Source organism: Oncorhynchus kisutch, linkage group LG17 (assembly GCF_002021735.2).
Source record: "Oncorhynchus kisutch isolate 150728-3 linkage group LG17, Okis_V2, whole genome shotgun sequence".
In the NCBI taxonomy this organism is placed as follows: Eukaryota; Metazoa; Chordata; class Actinopteri; order Salmoniformes; family Salmonidae; genus Oncorhynchus; species Oncorhynchus kisutch.
Window position 1 is genome coordinate 87,011,534 of NC_034190.2, and position 20,152 is coordinate 87,031,685.

At 45.0% G+C, this 20,152-nt stretch overlaps 1 protein-coding gene across 1 annotated transcript in view; it reads right to left on the reverse strand.

The window, feature by feature from the left end:
• The window catches only part of ngfa (nerve growth factor a (beta polypeptide)), a 35,157-nt gene extending 26,979 nt beyond the window's left edge, over positions 1–8,178 (reverse strand). Inside the window, exon 1 of the mRNA XM_031794897.1 lies at positions 7,979–8,178. The gene's annotated coding sequence lies outside the window, so the exon portion shown is untranslated. The remainder of the gene's footprint in view (positions 1–7,978) is intronic.
• Positions 8,179–20,152: the final 11,974 nt, after the last annotated feature.

Below are 20,152 nucleotides of genomic sequence, written 5' to 3' on the forward strand. Positions count from 1 at the left end.
GACTCACTCCTGCAGGTTCATGCTCTATAACATCTGTAGAGTATGACCCTACCTCACACAGGAAGTGGCACATCCATAGAGTACGACCATACCTCACACAGGAAGTGGAACATCCATAGAGTACGACCCTACCTCACACAGGAAGTGACACATCCATAGAGTATGACCATACCTCACACAGGAAGTGACACATCCATAGAGTACGACCCTACCTCACACAGGAAGTGACACATCCATAGAGTACGACCCTACCTCACACAGGAAGTGGAACATCCATAGAGTACGACCGTACCTCACACAGGAAGTGGTACATCCATAGAGTACGACCATACCTCACAGAGGAAGTGGAACATCCATAGAGTACGACCATACCTCACACAGGAAGTGAACATCCGTAGAGTACGACCCTACCTCACACAGGAAGTGGCACATCCGTAGAGTACGACCATACCTCACACAGGAAGTGGAACATCCGTAGAGAACGACCATACCTCACACAGGAAGTGGTACATCCATAGAGTACGACCCTACCTCACACAGGAAGTGAACATCCGTAGAGTACGACCCTACCTCACACAGGAAGTGGCACAGATCCTAATCCAGGCACTTGTCATCTCCTGTCTGGGCTACTGCAATTCGATGTTGGTTGGGCTCCCTCCAATTGTGTCATCCAACCCCTGCGAAATATCCAGAACGCTGCATTCCGCCTGGTGTCTAACCTTTCCAAGTTCTCCCATGTGACCCTGCTCCTCCGCACACTCCACTGGCTTCTAATCAAAAGCTTGAATCCTCTACAAAACGATGGTGCTTACCTACGGAGCAGCAAGAGGAACTGCCCATCCCTACCTTCAGGCTCTGCTCAAACCCTACACCTCAACCCAAGTAATCCGTTCTGCCACGACTGGTTTCTTGGCCCCCCCCACCCCAGCTTTCTCTCAGCTCAGTCCAAACTCTTCTCTGTCCTGACAACCCAATGGTATAACCCGCTTCCCCCTGAAGCTAGGACAGCAGAGTCCCTGCCCATCTTCCTGAAAACATCTGAAACCCTACCTCTTCAAAGAATATCTTAAATAATCCCACATTTAATATTTATGTTGGACCTAGATAGAGTTCCTTCCTGTCCAGGGGGTGTACTGTTCATCAAGCTGCCTCACGCTACAGAAACAGGAGATGGGCTCCTGTCCTTTGGGCTGTTCTGGTTTGGACAAGGCTTAGGTAGAGCAGACCCTGAGAAGGAGAATAATGCACTGCTTTATATCATCATGGAAGTCCTGATGTCAAACACAGTTAGACAGTTTCTCCTTTACTTCTCAGTTTATTTTTCTGTCTCTCTTTTTCCTCCTTTGTCTAAGTGCCTGACGCTGCCGTCTGATTCTCTATCTATTCACTGGTGTGAATACTGGTCCGCCCCTCATAGATTTCAAGAGATATAACGTAAACAAGTGGACACTTCTGAGCGAACGGGAGAGAATCGGAACACAACACAGATTTTCCTGGCACCATTGTAACAGGTTGTAATCAAGCCCTGGTCTCCATGGGAACAGTTGTCTCCTGGTGCAGTTGTCTCAGGTTGGACAAGTTCAAATCATCTTGGTTCTTACACACACACACACACACACACACACACACACACACACACACACACACACACACACACACACACACACACACACACACACACACACACACACACACACACACACACACACACACACACACACACACACACACACACACACAGACACACACACACAGTGATACACACACACGCACACACACACACTGCTGGTCCATCAACCTATTTAAATACCTCAGAGAACATGAATCATCAGAACGTTAACAACCTATTAATTGATACTTTATGTCGTGTCCTGTAATACTTAGTTTGAAGTGAGACACCTTCGGTCATTCATAACACATCCATAAAGACTCTACATCATAGGACGATGCACTTTATTTAAAGTCAGACCCCTTTGATCAGTCGTAACACAGACATAAAGGCCTTAAATCATATGATGCTGTATTTTCTAACCTGATGTAACCTGATGTCTCCAGTGTAACCTGATATCTCTAGTGTAACCTGTTGTCTCTAGTGTAACCTGATGTCTCCAGAGTAGCCTGATGTCTCTAGAGTAACATGATGTCTCTACAGTAACCTGATGTATCTAGAGTAGCCTGATGTCTCTAGAGTAGCCTGATGTCTCTAGAGTAACCTGATGTCTCTAGAGTAGCCTGATGTCTGTAGAGTAACCTGATGTCTCTAGAGTAGCCTGATGTCTCTAGTGTAACCTGATGTCTCTAGTGTAACCTGATGTCTCTAGAGTAACCTGATGTCTCTAGAGTAGCATGATGTCTCTAGAGTAACCTGATGTCTCTAGTGTAACCTGATGTCTCTAGAGTAACCTGATGTTTCTAGTGTAACCTGATGTCTCTAGAGTAACCTGATGTTTCTAGTGTAATCTCATGTCTCTAGTGTAACCTGATGTCTCTACTGTAACCTGATGTCTCTAGTGTAACCTGATGTCTCTAGAGTAACCTGATGTCTCTAGAGTAGCATGATGTCTCTAGAGTAACCCGATGTCTCTAGAGTAACCTGATGTCTCTAGAGTAGCCTGATGTCTCTAGAGTAGCCTGATGTCTCTAGAGTAACCTGATGTCTCTAGAGTAGCCTGATGTCTCTAGAGTAACCTGATGTAACCTGATGTCTCTAGATTAACCTGATGTCTCTAGTGTAACCTGATGTCTCTAGAGTAACCTGATGTTTCTAGTGTAACCTGATGTCTCTTATTGTACCCTGATGTAACCTGATGTCTCTAGTGTAACCTGATGTCTCTAGAGTAACCTGATGTTTCTAGTGTAACCTGATGTCTCTAGAGTAACCTGATGTTTCTAGTGTAACCTGATGTCTCTAGTGTAACCTGATGTCTCTAGTGTAACCTGATGTCTCTAGTGTAACCTGATGTCTCTCATGTACCCTGATGTCTCTAGTGTAACATGATGTCTCTAGAGTAACCTGATGTAACCTGATGTCTCTAGTGTAACCTGATTTCTCTAGAGGATGGTTTGGCCCAGCGTCGTCCGGGTTAGGGGAGGGTTTGGCCCAGCGTCGTCTGGGTTAGGGGAGGGTTTGGCCCAGCGTCGTCCGGGTTAGGGGATGGTTTGGCCCAGCGTCGTCCGGGTTAGGGGAGGGTTTGGCCCAGAGCTGTCCGGGTAAGGGGAGGGTTTGGCCCAGAGCTGTCCGGGTAAGGGGAGGGTTTGGCCCAGTATCGTCCGGCCCAGCGTCGTCTGGGTTAGGGGAGGGTTTGGCCCAGCGTCGTCCAGGTTAGGGGAGGGTTTGGCCCAGTGTCGTCCGGGTTAGGGGAGGGTTTGGCCCAGCATCGTCCGGGTTAGGGGAGGGTTTGGCCCAGCGCTGTCCGGGTTAGGGGAGGGTTTGGCCTAGTGTCGTCCGGCCCAGCGTCGTCCGGGTTAGGGGAGGGTTTGGCCCAGTGTCGTCCGGGTTAGGGGAGGGTTTGTCCCAGCGTCGTCCAGGTTAGGGGAGGGTTTGGCCCAGCGTCGTCCGGGTTAGGGGAGGGTTTGGTCCCGCACTGTCCGTGTTAGAGGAGGGTTTGGCCCAGTGTCGTCCGGCCCAGCGTCATCCGGGTTAGGGGAGGGTTTGGCCCAGCGTCGTCCGGGTTAGGGGAGGGTTTGGCCCAGCGTCGTCTGGGTTAGTGGAGGGTTTGGCCCAGTGTCGTCCGGGTTAGGGGAGGGTTTGGCCCAGCGTCGTCTGGGTTAGGGGAGGGTTTGGCCCAGTGTCGTCCGGGTTAGGGGAGGGTTTGGCCCAGCGTCGCCCGGGTTAGGGGAGGGTTTGGCCGGCAGGGATGTCCTTGTCTCATCGCGCTCTAGCGACTCCTGTGGCGGGCCGGGCGCAGTCCACGCCGACATGGTCGATGGGGGTACGATGTTTCCTCTGACACAACCTGGCTTCCAGGTTAAGCGGGCAGTGTGTCAAGGAGCAGTGCCGATTGGCTGGGTTGTGTTTCAGAGGAGCGGCTCTCGACCTTCACCTCTCCTGAGTCTGTACGGGAGTTGCAGCAATGGGACAAGACTGTAACTACCAATTGGATATGACAACATTTTGGGATAAAGAAATAAAAAATAAACCAGTGAAAATTCCTCTTTGTCATTGAAAAAGGTGGGAATTTTGTTCCGTCGACAATGAGAAAGATGGGGATGTTGTTCCCTTGATCATACCATAGAGACCAGGATCACACCATAGAGACCAGGATCACACCATAGAGACCAGGATCACACCATAGAGACCAGGATCACACCATAGAGATCAGGATCACACCATAGAGACCAGGATCACACCATAGAGACCAGGATCACACCATAGAGACCAGGATCACACCATAGAGATCAGGATCACACCATAGAGACCAGGATCACACCATAGAGACCAGGATCACACCATAGAGACCAGGATCGCACCATAGAGACCAGGATCTCACCATAGAGACCAGGATCATACCATAGAGACCAGGATCACACCCTAGAGACCAGGATCACACCATAGAGACCAGGATCACAACATAGAGACCAGGATCACACCATAGAGATCAGGATCACACCATAGAGATCAGGATCATACCATAGAGACCAGGATCATACCATAGAGACCAGGATCACACCATAGAGACCAGGATCATACCATAGAGACCAGGATCATATCATAGAGACCAGGATCATACCATAGAGACCAGGATCACACCATAGAGACCAGGATCATACCATAGAGACCAGGATCACACCATAGAGACCAGGATCACACCATAGAGACCAGGATCATATCATAGAGACCGGGATCACACCATAGAGACCAGGATCAATACAACTAACACAGGATCACACCATAGAGACCAGGATCACACAATAGACACCAGGATCACACCATAGAGACCAGGATCATACCATAGAGACCAGGATCACACCTTAGAGACCAGGATCACACCATAGAGACCAGGATCACACCATAGAGACTAGGATCATACCATAGAGACCAGGATCACACCATAGAGACTAGGATCATACCATAGAGACCAGGTTCACACCATAGAGACCAGGATCACACCATAGAGACCAGGATCACACCACATAGACCAGGATCACATCATGGAGACCAGGATCACACCATAGAGACCAGGATCACACCATAGAGACCAGTATCACACCATATAGACCAGAATCACATCATAGAGACCAGGATCACACCATAGAGACCAGGATCAAACCATAGAGATCAGGATCACACCATAGATACCAGGATCACACCATAGAGACCAGGATCAAACCATAGAGATCAGGATCACACCATAGATACCAGGATCATACCATAGAGACCAGGATCACACCATAGAGACCAGGATCATACCATAGAGACCAGGATCATATCATAGAGACCAGGATCATACCATAGAGACCAGGATCATACCATAGAGACCAGGATCATATCATAGAGACCAGGATCACACCATAGAGACCAGGATCATACCATAGAGACCAGGATCACACCATAGAGACCGGGATCACACCATAGAGACCAGGATCAATACAACTAACACAGGATCACACCATAGAGACCAGGATCACACAATAGACACCAGGATCACACCATAGAGACCAGGATCATACCATAGAGACCAGGATCACACCTTAGAGACCAGGATCACACCATAGAGACCAGGATCACACCATAGAGACTAGGATCATACCATAGAGACCAGGATCACACCATAGAGACCAGTATCACACCATAGAGACCAGGCTCACACCACATAGACCAGGATCACATCATGGAGACCAGGATCCCACCATAGAGACCAGGATCACACCATAGAGACCAGTATCACACCATATAGACCAGAATCACATCATAGAGACCAGGATCACACCATAGAGACCAGGATCAAACCATAGAGATCAGGATCACACCATAGATACCAGGATCACACCATAGAGACCAGGATCAAACCATAGAGATCAGGATCACACCATAGATACCAGGATCACACCATAGAGATCAGGATCACACCATAGAGACCATGATCAATACAACTAACACAGTATCACACCATGGAGACCAGGATCACACCATAGAGACCAGGATCACACCATAGAGATCAGGATCACACCATAGAGACCAGGATCACACCATAGAGACTAGGATCATACCATAGAGACCAGGATCACACCATAGAGACCAGGATCACACGATAGAGACCAGGATCACACCATAGAGACCAGGATCACACCATAGAGACCAGGATCACACCATTGAGAGCATGATCACACCATAGAGACCAGGATCACACCATAGAGACCAGGATCACACCATGGAGACCAGGATCACACAATAGAGATCACTATCACACCATAGAGACCAGGATCACACCATAGAGACCAGGATCAAAACATAGAGATCAGGATCACACCATAGAGACCAGGATCACACCATAGATACCAGGATCACACCATAGAGACCAAGATCACACCATAGAGACCAGGATCAATACAACTAAAACAGAATCACACCATAGAGACCAGGATCACACCATAGAGACCAGTATCACACCATAGAGACCAGGATCATACCATGAGACCAGGATCCAACCATAGAGACCATTATCACACCATAGAGACCAGGATCACACCATAGAGACCAGGATCACACCATAGAGACCAGGATCACACCATAGAGACCAGGATCACACCCTTGAGACCAGGACCACACCATAGAGACCAGGATCACACCATGGATACCAGGATCACACCATAGAGATCACTATCACACCATAGAGACCAGGATCACACCATAGAGACCAGGATCACAACATAGAGATCAGGATCACACCATTGAGACCAGGATCACACCATAGAGACCATGATCACACCATAGAGACCAGGTTCATATCATAGAGACCAGGATCACACCATAGAGACCAGGATCACACCATAGAGACCAGGATCACAACATAGAGACCAGGACCACACCATAGAGACCAGGATCACACCATAGAGACCAGGATCACACCATAGAGAGCAGGATCATACCATAGAGACCAGGATCACACCATAGAGACCAGGATCACACCATAGAGACCAGGATGACACCATAGAGACCAGGATCACACCATAGAGACCAGGATCACACCACATAGACCAGGATCACACCATAGAGACCAGGATCACACCATAGAGACCAGGATCACACCATAGAGACCAGGATCACACCACAGAGACCAGGATCACACCATAGAGACCAGGATCACACCACAGAGACCAGGATCACACCATAGAGACCAGGATCACACCATAGAGACCAGGATCAAACCATAGAGACCAGGATCACATTTAAACATCTCTGTACAACCATTTACCTCAAAAACCTGTCTGTCACAATTCACTGTTGAAACTCTGTTCTATAGACAGACAGGCATACTAGGAAAACACCCTAGTTACTTAACAGTCACTGCTATGCTGGTCATCATGTAGTTTATATACCATGTACTGTCTGTGGGGACCTCTGATCCAACTGATCCAACGGTTTGCTACAAATGAGGATCTACTTTCACTTAATGACAGGCACACACACACACACACACACACACACACACACACACACACACACACACACACACACACACACACACACACACACACACACACACACACACACACACACACACACACACACACACACACACACACACACACACACACACACACAGAGAGAGTCGTGTATAACTAACCTAGTGGGGGAACACTCCAAATCCTGTTGTTTCCCTTGGGGAGACCAAGAAAATGTCCCCAGTTTGTCAAATTTGTTTTAGTTTACTATTCTTGTGGGTACCTTAGGTTAAACATGTATACACACACACACACACACACACACACACACACCGTGAGTGAACAGCACTGAAAACTTTGCATGTGCTCCTACCTCTGTCTATGCTTTCCGTCTGTCCCTCTCTTCCTCTCTCCTCCCCCCAGTGAGAGACAGATCCCAGTGAAAGGGGGAAATATAGTCCACCTATTGCTCTGCTCTGCTCCCTGTCAGAATTATCCCAAACACCCAATCTGGCATCCTCTTTGAAAGCCTTAGACGCAGCTCCTGATCCATCCACTGTGTGTGTTGGTCTGTCTCCCACTCTCTTTGGGAAAGAATTGTTCTGAAAGTTAAAGGATTCTCAAAGCTTGTCCCACCCTCCCGTTAGGCTGCCTGCAGGTCCTAGTGCCTACCCACCTCTCTCTCCCCGCCCACCTGGAGAGCTCCACTGTTCCTCAGGTCTATTCAATGGCCCTGTAGAGCCAGGGTATTGCTGTTTGTCTTGTTTGCCTGGCAGTTCATTGATTAGTTAATGGTCAGAATCAGTCCCTGATTAGAGGGGAAGGAGGAAAATCTCCTACGCTCTTCTCTTTCACTCACTAAGATTAAAACCTCTATCCTAGACTCTCCTCACTAAGATTAAAACATCTCTCCTAGACTCTCCTCACTAAGATTAAAACCTCTATCCTAGACTCTCCTCACTAAGATTAAAACATCTCTCCTAGACTCTCCTCATTAAAACCTGCAGTCACCCCCTCTCATTCACTCTTCCCTTGTCCTCACTCACTCACTCAGTCACTCACTCGCTCACTCGCTCACTCACTCACTCACTCACTCACTCAGTCACTCACTCACTCACTCACTCACTCACTCACTCACTCACTCACTCACTCACTCACTCACTCACTCACTCACTCACTCACTCAGTCACTCAGTCACTCATTCAGTCACTCACTCACTCACTCGCTCACTCACTCACTCACTCGCTCGCTCACTCACTCACTCACTCACTCACTCACTCAGTCACTCATTCAGTCACTCACTCACTCACTCACTCACTCACTCACTCACTCGCTCGCTCACTCGCTCACTCACTCACTCACTCACTCACTCACTCACTCACTCGCTCACACCTATCCCCTTTTTTCTCTCATCTATGTGACCTTACGAGATACAATGGTGTTACTGTAAGACCAGTCAGCGTGTAAAATGTATCTTCAGTAAAACTCTAAGTTCCCCATTCATAAAGTAATAATGAAGACCATGATCTTGAGTTTCACTTTTACTGAAGTCATTTGCATGATTTCAGTTGGGATTACATAGAGCGTAGTCAGTGATCGATCCGTAAAGGTCATCAGAAAGTAACACATACATTATCCTACACAGTTACACATCGTTACAGGGTCATACTAACTACAGAGAGACCTGAGGCCTCGTTTATACCAGTCTACGGAGCACAGTGAGGTCATACTAACTACAGAGAGACCTGGGGCCTCGTTTATACCAGTCTACGGAGCACAGTGAGGTCATACTAACTACAGAGAGACCTGAGGCCTCATTTATACCAGTCTACGGTGCACAGTGAGGTTATACTAACTACAGAGAGACCTGAGGCCTCATTTATACCAGTCTACGGAGCACAGTGAGGTCATACTAACTACAGAGAGACCTGAGGCCTCATTTATACCAGTCTACGGAGCACAGTGAGGTCATACTAACTACAGAGAGACCTGGGGCCTCATTTATACCAGTCTACGGAGCACAGTGAGGTCATACTAACTACAGAGAGACCTGAGGCCTCGTTTATACCAGTCTACGGAGAACAGTGAGGTCATACTAACTACAGAGAGACCTGAGGCCTCATTTATACCAGTCTACGGAGCACAGTGAGGTCATACTAACTACAGAGAGACCTGAGGCCTCATTTATACCAGTCTACGGAGCACAGTGAGGTCATACTAACTACAGAGAGACCTGAGGCCTCATTTATACCAGTCTACGGAGCACAGTGAGATCATACTAACTACAGAGAGACCTGAGGCCTCATTTATACCAGTCTACAGAGCACAGTGAGGTCATACTAACTACAGAGAGACCTGAGGCCTCGTTTATAACAGTCTACAGAGCACAGTGAGGTCATACTAACTACAGAGAGACCTGAGGCCTCATTTATACCAGTCTACGGAGCACAGTGAGGTCATACTAACTACAGAGAGACCTGAGGCCTCATTTATACCAGTCTACGGAGCACAGTGAGGTCATGCTAACTACAGAGAGACCTGGGGCCTCATTTATACCAGTCTACGGAGCACAGTGAGGTCATACTAACTACAGAGAGACCTGGGGCCTCATTTATACCAGTCTACGGAGCGCAGTGAGGTCATACTAACTACAGAGAGACCTGGGGCCTCATTTATACCAGTCTACGGAGCACAGTGAGGTCATCCTATAGAGAGACCTGGGGCCTCGTTTACACCAGTCTACGGAGCACAGTGAGGTCATCCTATAGAGAGACCTGGCACCTCGTTTATACCAGTCTACGGAGCACAGTGAGGTCATCCTATAGAGAGACCTGGGACCTCGTTTACACCAGTCTATACCAGTGTACAATAATACTCAGATTTATAGACATTGCTCACGCCATACATACGCTTTTCCTGTTAGTTAGTCAGAGCTGATGTAAAACTGTGCGTACATTATGACTCTGAAAACGCCCATCACTCACCTTTTATGGTGACAATAATGACGGATAATTTGCTGTATACTTTTTGTAGTAATGGAATTAAGCCTAAACATTTTATGAAAGAAAAATGTTGTAGACCTGTAAATAGATCATTTGAATTCAATAAGGTTTGGCGTAAACTTTTCCCAAAACTAAGTATGCTGCACTGGCCGCAAATTTTTAAACATTGTCTAGTAAGGCTTACAGACCTCTACGTGCTTTGTAAGTAGGGAAACCTGCAAAATCAGCAGTGTACCAAATACTTGTTCTCCAGGTAACCTGCCTAAATGACTTCCGCCCCATAAAACTCACATCGGTAGCCATGAAGTGCTTTGAAAGGTTGGTCATGGCTCACATCAACACCATTATCCCAGAAACCCTAGACCCACTCCAATTTGCATACCGCCCCAACAGATCCACAGATGATGCAACATCTATTGCACTCCACACTACCCTTTCCCACCTGGACAAAAGGAACACCTATGTGAGAATGCTGTTCATTGACTACAGCTCAGCGTTCAACACCATAGTGCACCTCAAAGCTCATTGCTAAGCTAAGAACCCTGGGACTAAACACCTCCCTCTGCAACTGGATCCTGGACTTCCTGACGGGCCGCCCCCAGGTGGTGAGGGTAGGTAATAACACATCTGTCACGCTGATGCTCAACATGGAGCCTCTCAGGGGTGCATGCTCAGTCCCCTCCTGTACTCCCTGTTCACCCATGACTTCATGGCCAGATCACCGACCATTTCAAATCCCACGGTACCTTCTCCGCTATGCAATCATGGGTGCACCTCAGCCAAGGTCCTAAATGATATCATAATAGCCATCGATAAAAGACAGTACTGTGCAGCCGTCTTCATCGACCTGGCCAAGGCTTTCGACTCTGTCAATCACCAATTTCTTATCGGCAGACTCAACAGACTTGGCTTCTCAAATGACTGCCTCGCCTGGTTCATCAGCTTCTTCTCAGACAGAGTTCAGTGTGTCAAATCGGAGTGCCTGTAGTCCGGTCCTCTGGCAGTCTCTATGGGGGTGCCACAGGGTTCAATTCTCGGGCCAACAATTTTCTCTGTATACATCAATGATGTCACTCTTGTTGCTGGTGATTCTCTGATCCACCTCTACGCAGACGACACCATTCTGTATGCTTCTGGCCCTTCTTTGGACACTGTGTTAACAAACCTTCAGACGAGCTTCAATGCCATACAACACTCCTTCCGTGGTCTCCAACTGCTCTTAAATGCAAGTTAAACTAAATGCATGCTCTTCAACCAATCGCTGCCTGCACCTGCCATCACTACTCTGGAAAGTTCTGTCTTAGAATATGTGGACAACTACAAATGCCTAGGTGTCTGGTTAGACTGTAAACTCTCCTTCCAGACTCACATTAAGCATCTCCAATCCAAAATTAAATCTAGAATCAGCCTCCTTCACTCATGTCGCCTAACATACCCTTGTAAAACAGACTATCCTACCAATCCTTGACTTCGGCGATGTCATTTACAAAACAGCCTCCAACAGCAAATTGGATGCAGTTTATCACAGTGCCATCCGTTTTGTCACCAAAGCCCCATATACTAGCCACCACTGCGACATGTATGCTCTCGTTGACTGGCCCTTGCTTCATATTCATCGCCAAACCCACTGGCTCCAGGTCATTTAGAAGTCTCTACTAGGTAAAGCCCCGCCTTATCTCAGCTCACTTGTCACCAAAGCAGCACCCACCCGTAGCACGCGCTCCAGCAGGTATATTTCACTGGTCACCATAGCAGCACCCACCCTTAGCACGCGCTCCAGCAGGTATATTTCACTAGTCACCCCAAAGCCAACTCCTCATTTGGCCGCCTTTCCTTCCAGTCTTCTGCTGCCAATGACTGCAACGAATTGCAAAATTCACTGAAGCTGGAGACTCATATCTCCCTCACTAACTTTAAGCATTAGCTGTCAGAGCAGTTTACAGATCACTGCACCTGTACACAGCCCATCTGTAAATAGCCCATCCAACTACCTCATCCCCATACTGTTATTTATTTATTTTGCTCCTTTGCACCCCAGTATCTCTACTTGCACATCCATCTTCTGCACATCTATCACTCCAGGGTTTAATTGCTATATTGTAATTACTTCACCACCATGGCCTATTTATTGCCTTATTTCCTTAATCTTACCTCATTTGTACACACTGTATATAGATTTTTTTCTGTTGTGTTATTCCATGTGTAACTCTGTGTTGTTGTTTGTGTCGGACTGCTATGCTTTATCTTGGCCAGGTCGCAGTTGTAAATGAGAACTTGTTCTCAACTAGCCTACCTGGTTAAATAAAGGTCTACTGAAACATTGCCTAGTTTTTCTACTGAAACATTGTCTGGTGTGTCTACTGAAACATTGTCTGGTGTGTCTACTGAAACATTGTCTGGTGTGTCGACTGAATCATTGTCTGGTGTGTCTACTGAATCATTGTCCATATGTCTACTGAAACATTGTCTGGTGTGTCTACTGAATCATTGTCTGGTGTGTCTACTGAATCATTGTCTGGTGTGTCTACTGAATCATTGTCTGGTGTGTCGACTGAATCATTGTCCATATGTCTACTGAAACATTGTCTGGTTTGTGGACTGAATCATTGTCTGGTGTGTCGACTGAATCATTGTCTGGTGTGTCTACTGAATCATTGTCCATATGTCTACTGAAACATTGTCTGGTGTGTCTACTGAATCATTGTCTGGTGTGTCTACTGAATCATTGTCTGGTGTGTCTACTGAATCATTGTCTGGTGTGTCTACTGAATTATTGTCTGGTGTGTCGACTGAATCATTGTCCATATGTCTACTGAAACATTGTCTGGTGTGTGGACTGAATCATTGTCTGGTGTCTCGACTGAATCATTGTCCATATGTCTACTGAAACATTGTCTGGTGTGTCGACTGAATCATTGTCTGGTGTGTCGACTGAATCAGTGTCTGGTGTGTCGACTGAAACATTGTCTGGTGTGTCGACTGAATCATTGTCCATATGTCTACTGAAACATTGTCTGGTGTGTCTACTGAAAGAAATTGTTTAGAACTATGCCTTCTAACAGTGGTAGCAAAAAGCAAGAGATCACCTGTCTATTCATCTGTTAAATTCTACTGTATATTATAAACCACGCCCCTTTTTGGATGCATAGATCATAGACAAATTCTCACCTCTCTAATCCAATCAAATGAGAGATGACATGGTCATTTGTTGTAGGATAAAACCTCTTCAGGAATATGAACCTATCATGATCAGAAAAGGTGGTGAGGAATGTATTCTGCAATGGTTATGAAAATATGTATAATGTATTATGTTTATCAATTTAAATATAATTTACTTGAGACATTTGAAATTACAGTAGACTATTCAGATGTGGTCTATTCAGCCTAAAATAAACTAAACGGAGAAGGTAAACCATCTGTTCTACTATAAACTATGTTCCGGTTCGCATAGAGAAAAATACTTAAAATAGTTTATCTATTTAGTACTGTTAAGTTGGTCCAATTAAACGACAGATACGATGTAATAAGCCTATAGGCTACTTCCCAAGAATGAAAACATCATAATCAGAAAAGGTACGTATTCTGTAATGATCATGGAAAGGAAATAGATACCGAGGCCTACTTATAACTATTCTAAAATGCAAAAGAAAAACTAAAACATCTTCGCTCTTCTCACTAACGGCAAATGATAGCATCTTGTTATTGTATTGTGGTGAGCTGTTGTCACTTCGGGATATGATATGTGTTGGACTGTGATGTTATGCCTTTCATAGACTCCTGGTATTTCTGCACCTTAACACAAGGCCGTTTGTGTTCTGGAACTGTTGCTTGTTGCTTGTTCTGGAACTGTTGCTTGTTGCTTGTTCTGGAACTGTTGCTTGTTGCTTGTTCTGGAACTGTTGCTTGTTGCTTGTTCTGGAACTGTTGCTTGTTGCTTGTTCTGGAACTGTTGCTTGTTGCTTGTTCTGGAACTGTTGCTTGTTGCTTGTTCTGGAACTGTTGCTTGTTGCTTGTTGCTTGTTCTGGAACTGTTGCTTGTTGCTTGTTCTGGAACTGTTGCTTGTTGCTTGTTCTGGAACTGTTGTTTGTTCTGGAACTGTTGTTTGTTGCTTGTTCTGGAACTGTTGTTTGTTCTGGTACTGTTGCTTGTTGCTTGTTCTGGAACTGTTGCTTGTTCTGGAACTGTTGCTTGTTGCTTGTTCTGGAACTGTTGCTTGTTCTGGAACTGTTGTTTGTTGCTTGTTCTGGAACTGTTGCTTGTTCTGGAACTGTTGCTTGTTGCTTGTTCTGGAACTGTTGCTTGTTGCTTGTTCTGCAACTGTTGCTTGTTGCTTGTTCTGGAACTGTTGCTGGTTGCTTGTTCTGGAACTGTTGCTTGTTCTGGAACTGTTGCTTGTTACTTGTTCTGGAACTGTTGCTTGTTGCTTGTTCTGGAACTGTTGCTAGTTCTGGAACTGTTGCTTGTTCTGGAACTGTTGTATAACAATATGACTGTATGATCACCGTCCACTATGTACAGTACCAGTCAAAGGTCTGGACAGACCTACTCATTCAAGGGTTTTTATTTATTTTTTACTATTTTCTACAATGTAGAATAATAGTGAAGAAATCCAAAACATTAAATGACATATATTTAATCATGTAGTAACCAAAAAAGTGTTAAACAAAATAAAATATATTTTATATTTGAGATTCTTCAAACGTTTGGCGTTCTCTCAACCGGCATCATGAGGTAGTCACCTGGAATGCATTTAAAATAACAGGTGCGCCTAGTTAAAAGTTAATTTGTGGAATTCTTTCCTTCCTAATGTGTTTGAGCCAATCAATTGTGTTGTGGCAAGGTAGAGGTGGAAAAATACTAAGTCCATATTATGGCAAAAACAGCTCAAATAAGTAAAGAGAAACTACAGTCCATCATTACTTTAAGACATGAATGTCAGTCAATCTGTAAAATTTCAAGAAGTTTCAAAGTTTCTTCAAGTGCAGTCGCAAAAACCATCAAGCGCTATGATGAAACTGGCTCTCATGAGGAACGTCACAGGAAAGGAAGACCCAGAGTTACCTCTGCAGCAGAGGATAAGTTCATTAGAGTTACCAGCCTCAGAAATTGCAGCCCAAATAAATGCTTCACAGAGTTCAAGTAACAGACACATCTCAACATGAACTGTTCAGAGGAGACTGTGTGAATCAGGCCTTCATGGTCAAATTGCTGCAAAGAAACCACTACTAAAGGACACCAATAAGAAGAGACTTACTTGGACCAAGAAAAATGAGCAATGGACATTAGACCGGTGGAAATCTGTCCCTTGGTCTGATGAGTCCACATTTTAGATTTTTGATTCCAACCACTGTGTCTTTGTGAGACGCAGAGTAGGTGAATGGATGATCTCCGCATGTGTGGTTCCCACCATGAAGCATGGAGGAGGAGGTGTGAGGGTGTGGGTAAATTAAAGGCACACTTAACCAGCATGGCTACCACAGTATTCTGCAGTGATAAGCCATCCCACCTGGTTTGGGCCTAGTGGGACGATCATTTGTTTTTCAACAGGACAATGACTCAACACACCTCCAGAATGTGTAAGGGCTATTTGACCAAGAAGGAGAGTGATGGAGTGCTGCATCAGATGACATGGCCTCCACAATCCCCCGACATCAACCAAATTGAGATGGTTTGGGATGAGTAGGACCGCAGAGTGAAGGAAAAGCAGCCAACAAGTGCTCAGGATATGTGGGAACTCCTTCAAGACTGTTGGAAAAGCATTCAAGGTGAAGAAGGTTGCGAGAATGCTTAGAGTCTGCAAAGCTGTCATCAATCAATCAATCAATCAAATGTATTTATGAAGCCCTTTTTACATCACCCGATGTCACAAAGTGCTGTACAGAAACCCATAAAACCCCAAACAGCAAGCCATGCAGATGTGGAAACACGGTGGCTAGGAAAAACTCCCTAGGAAGGCAGGAACCTAGGAAGAAACCTAGAGAGGAACCAGGCAATGAGGGGTGGCCAGTCCTCTTCTGGCTGTGCTGGGTGGAGATTATACCAGTACATTGCCAAGATATTCAAACGCTCATAGATGACCAGCAGGGTCAAATAATAATAATCACAGTGGTTGTAGAGGGTGCAACAGGTCAGCACATCCGGAGTAAATGTTAGTTGGCTTTTCATAGCCGATCATTCAGAGTTAGAGACAGCAGGTGCGGTAGAGAGAGAGAGTTGAAAACAGCAGGTCTGGGACAAGGTAGCACGTCCGGTGAACAGGTCAGGGTTCCATAGTCGCAGGCAGAATAGTTGAAACTGGAGCAGCAGCACAATCAGGTGGACTGGGACAGCAAGGAGTCATCAGGACTGGTAGTCCTGAGGCATGTTCCCAGGGCTCAGGTCCTCCGGGAGGGGAGGGAGAGGGAAAGAGAGAGAATTAGAGGGAGCATATTTAAATTCATACTGGACACCGGATAAGACAGGAGAATTACACCAGATATAACAGACTGACCCTAGCCCCCCGACACAAACTATTGCAGGATAGGTACTGGAGACTGAGACGGGGGGGCCCTGTCCGCCGATACTGGACAGGGCCAACCAGGCAGGCTATAACCCCACACACTTTGCCAAAGCACAGCCACCACACCACTAGAGGGATATCAACAGACCCCTAACTTACTACCATGAGACAAGTCTGAGTATAGACCCCACACCACTAGAGGGATATCTTCAACCACCAACTTACCATCCTGAGGCAAGGCTGAGTATAGCCCACAATGATCTCCGCCACAGCACAACCCAAGGGGGTGCTCCAACACAGACAGGAAAATCACGTCAGTGACTCAGCCCACTCAAGTGACTCACTCCTCCTACGGACGGCATGGAAGAGCACCAGTAAGCCAGTGACTCAGCCCCTGTAATAGGGTCAGAGGCAGAGAATCCCAATTGAGAGAGGGGAACCGGCCAGGCAGAGACAGCAAGGGCGGTTCGTTGCTCCAGTGCCTTTCTGTTTACCTTCACACCCATGGGCCAGCCCACACTCAATTATATGACCTACTGAAGAGATGAGTCTTCAATAAAGACTTAAAGTTCGAGACCCAGTCTGCGTCTCTCACATGGATAGGCGGATCATTCCATAAAAATTGAGCTCTAATAGAGAAAGCCCTGCCTCCAGCTGTTTGCTTTGAAGTTCTAGGGACAATAAGGAGGCCTGCGTCATCAAGGCAAAGGGTGGCTACTTTGAAAAATCTTAAATCTAAAATATATTTGTTTAAAAAAGATCAGTCCCTTTTTTTCAATTTTCTCTGATGGTAGGAGAATATAAGACATTAGATCTGGTAAAAGATCATACAAAGAATAAACCTACACCTGCATTGCTTGCTGTTTGGGGTTTTAGGCTGGGTTTCTGTACAGCACTTTGAGATATCAGCTGATGTACGAAGGGCTATATAAATAAATTTGATTTGATTTGATTTGATTATTTTGTATTTTTTTTGTGCCATCATCATTGAAATGCAAGAGAAAGGCCATAATGTATTTTTCCAGATCAGGCGTCATTTAGATATTGGCCACTAGATGGCAGCACTGTATGTGCACAGTTTTAGACTGATCCGAAATGTTGTATCAAGACTGCTCAAATGTGCCTAATTTGTTTATTAATAACTTTTCATGTTCAAAATTGTGCACTTTCCTCAAACAACAGCATGGTATTATTTCACTGTAACAGCTACTGTAAATTGGACAGTGCAGTTAGATTAACAAGAATTTAAGCTTTCTGACAATATCAGATATGTCTATATCCTGGGAAATGTTCTTGTTACTTACAACCTCATGCTAATCGCATATGCCTATGTTAGCTCAACCATCCCGTGGAAGGGACACCGATCCCGAAGAATTTGGGACTAGCCCTTTTTATTTCAATTTTCTCCTAAAATGACATACCCAAATCTAACTGCCTGTAGCTCAGGCCCTGAAGCAATTATATACATATTATTGGTACCATTAGAAAGGAAACACTTTGAAGTTTATAGAAATGTGAAAGGAATGTAGTAGAATATAACACAAAAGATCTGGTCCTGAAGCCTCAGGACCAGAACATCCAATCAATCAGGATAAACCAAATTACAACACAGGCAAAACAAAACTATATTGCTTATTGGGAAACACAAGCACAAAGCACAAAGCAAAATGCAGTGCTATCTGATCCTAAATCAACACTGTGGCTAAATATTTGACCATGGTTACTGATCAAAACCTTTGAAAATCCTTGACAAAGGATCACAGCCTTGCCATTGAGAAGGCTAGACACAGGAAAACCTGGCTCCCTGTAGAGAAAAGGCTGTGCAACCACTGCACCACAGCAGAACCTGAGACAGAGCTGCAAATGTAAAATGTAAAACATATAAAAGAATCAGAGAGTGTCATTTCCCCAAATTTGAAACCCTTATTCAAGGCAGAGAGCTGTGGGTTGGCAGCGCACCACATTGCTGCCTGCCATAAGATGAGGGACCGTGTCTGACAGACCAATCAACCTGCACATGTACTCTACTGTATGCTTATTGTTATTGTTCAATGTATGGTTATTTTGACCCCTGGTTATTGTTGTCACTGTTGTTATTGTTGTTATTGTTGTCACTGTTGTTATTGTTGTCACTGTTGTTATTGTTGTCACTGTTGTTACTGTTGTTATTGTTGTCACTGTTGTTATTGTTGTCACTGTTGTTATTGTTGTCACTGTTGTTATTGTTGTTACTGTTGTTATTGTTGTCACTGTTTTTATTGTTGTTACTGTTGTTATTGTTGTACTGTTGTTATTGTTGTCACTGTTGTTATTGTTGTCACTGTTGTTATTGTTGTCACTGTTGTTATTGTTGTTACTGTTGTTATTGTTGTCACTGTTGTTATTGTTGTCACTGTTGTTATTGTTGTTATTGTTGTTATTGTTGTTACTGTTGTTATTGTTGTTACTGTTGTCACTGTTGTTACTGTTGTCACTGTTGTTATTGTTGTTATTGTTGTCACTGTTGTTACTGTTGTCACTGTTGTTATTGTTGTCACTGTTGTTATTGTTGTCACTGTTGTTATTGTTGTTATTGTTGTTATTGTTGTTACTGTTGTTATTGTTGTTACTGTTGTCACTGTTGTTACTGTTGTCACTGTTGTTATTGTTGTTATTGTTGTCACTGTTGTTACTGTTGTCACTGTTGTTATTGTTGTCACTGTTGTTATTGTTGTCACTGTTGTTATTGTTGTCACTGTTGTTATTGTTGTTACTGTTGTTATTGTTGTTACTGTTGTTATTGTTGTCACTGTTGTTATTGTTGTCACTGTTGTTATTGTTGTTATTGTTGTCACTGTTGTTACTGTTGTCACTGTTGTTATTGTTGTCACTGTTGTTATTGTTGTTGTTGTTGTTACTGTTGTTATTGTTGTAGCTGTTGTTATTGTTGTTGCTGTTGTTATTGTTGTCACTGTTGTTATTGTTGTTACTGTTGTTACTGTTGTTACTGTTGTTATTGTTGTCACTGTTGTTATTGTTGTCACTGTTGTTATTGTTCTCACTGTT